Here is a 1770-nt window from a genome sequence, read left to right as displayed (position 1 = left end):
TTAGGAGCTGTTACTTCCTCCCCATCCTCCTCCTCCTCCTCCTCCTGCAGCCTGCAGAAGTGCAAATGCCCAGCTCGTCCCCCGTCCCCCCCCGGCACCAAAAAAAAAACCAACAAAACAAACATTTCCACCCGCCAAAAAAAAAAACTTCAAGACGCCCTAAAAGAAGGGGGGGAAAAAAATCAAACTTTAGGAGCTGTTACTTCCTCCCCATCCTCCTCCTCCTCCTCCTCCTGCAGCCTGCAGAAGTGCAAATGCCCAGCTCGTCCCCCGTCCCCCCCCGGAGGATATTTTGGATATGCAGGAGCTTGCGTGGCTCGGAGGCACCAGCTCAACTTTTTGGGGGCTGCTCTGGCCTCTGGGCTGGGGATTTTTTATTTATTTATTTCTTTATTTCCTCTCCTCCTCGGCAGGTTTCCTGCTTTCTGCTGCTTTAAAMCTCCCTCTCTCCCTTTCCCAGGCCATCCTGGTTTTCTGCTCCGCTTTCCTCTCTATAGGGGAGGATATTAAAAACAGCCCGAACGCCACGGGATGGGCCGAGCTTTGGGTGACGGTCACTGAACGGCTTTTAATTTTATTTGATCATTATTTTATTTATTTATTTTTTTTGCTAGGGCTGCGTGTGATTTGGCTTCCCCTGCCCGAGACGTGCAGGCTGGGAGGCCAGTGGAGAAGGCAAAAATCACAACTGGCTCCTMACACGTTGCCCTGCTCTGCGGAGGAAATGTTTAATGGTCCTAGGTCCCGTCGATACGTTTTATCTTGCCAGCCTTGCTCTTATATTAATATCACGAAGCAGGTTGTGGGGGGAAAAAAAAWAAAATAAAATAAATAAAAAGCCCATGAGCTTTACATACAGACTCCCCGGGATAAATTAYAACCCTCCGCTTCTCCCTTTAAAGATCTGTGTCCCCAGCTCTCACAAAGGGTTTGGAGCCCATGATTTGTTTAATGGCAGCTTAAATCGATTTTTGAGAGAGAGAAGGGGAAACAAATAAATAAAAATAAAGATGACTGAAAAGCCTCTTCCTTCCCTAACTCCTATTTTAATTTTTTTATTTATTTTTTTTCCTTCCAGAGGACTCTGCTCTCACCTAGCAAATGCACCAGGGCTTGGGCAAGGGATGCCTTGGAGCAGGCCTAGCTCTGCCTCTCCGCCTGCGCCAGGATTTTGGAGCAAAGGACCTGCAGCAAAGTTCTCCCAAAACCAGGGCCTAAAATTAAAAAAAAAAAAAGGGGGGGGTGCACACACAAAAACACCCCCCTTCCAAGCACCCGGAGCTGCTCCCCTTCCCTGCGCTGCCAGGCAAAAACCACAACCCCCTGCACCGAGGTTGGGGTCGGGGGGGGGGCACAGCTTTATTTCCAAAATCCCCCCAGCGCTGCCAATCYGCACGCTTCCTCCAAAGGCCAAGAGCGGTGAATTGCTGTTATTAGCATTATGGCTACCATTATTATCATTATTGCTATTATTATTCTTTAACAGCCTCTCCGTCGCCTCTCGAAAAAAAAAAATTACGTACGCCCTCTTGGCTTTTAGGGGGGAAACAAGCCGACCTGAGCACGCCACGACAGCAAAATACAAATAATAATAAACACGAGGAAAGTTCAAGGAAGGGAGAGGGGGTTAAAACAGGCAATTTCACGTCGGATGGAAAGCAAAAAAAAATTAAATAAATAAAGAAAAGAGGCATGAATGGAAGCTAATCCCAATCCCCAGCACTGCTCTTGTTTGAAAACCAGATTTCTTCCCTTTTTTTTTTTCCCCCC

The sequence above is a fragment of the Apteryx rowi genome, unplaced genomic scaffold (genome assembly GCF_003343035.1).
Source record: "Apteryx rowi isolate R43461 unplaced genomic scaffold, aptRow1 scaffold_806, whole genome shotgun sequence".
Classification (NCBI taxonomy): domain Eukaryota; kingdom Metazoa; phylum Chordata; class Aves; order Apterygiformes; family Apterygidae; genus Apteryx; species Apteryx rowi.
This window is presented reverse-complemented; position numbering follows the sequence as displayed.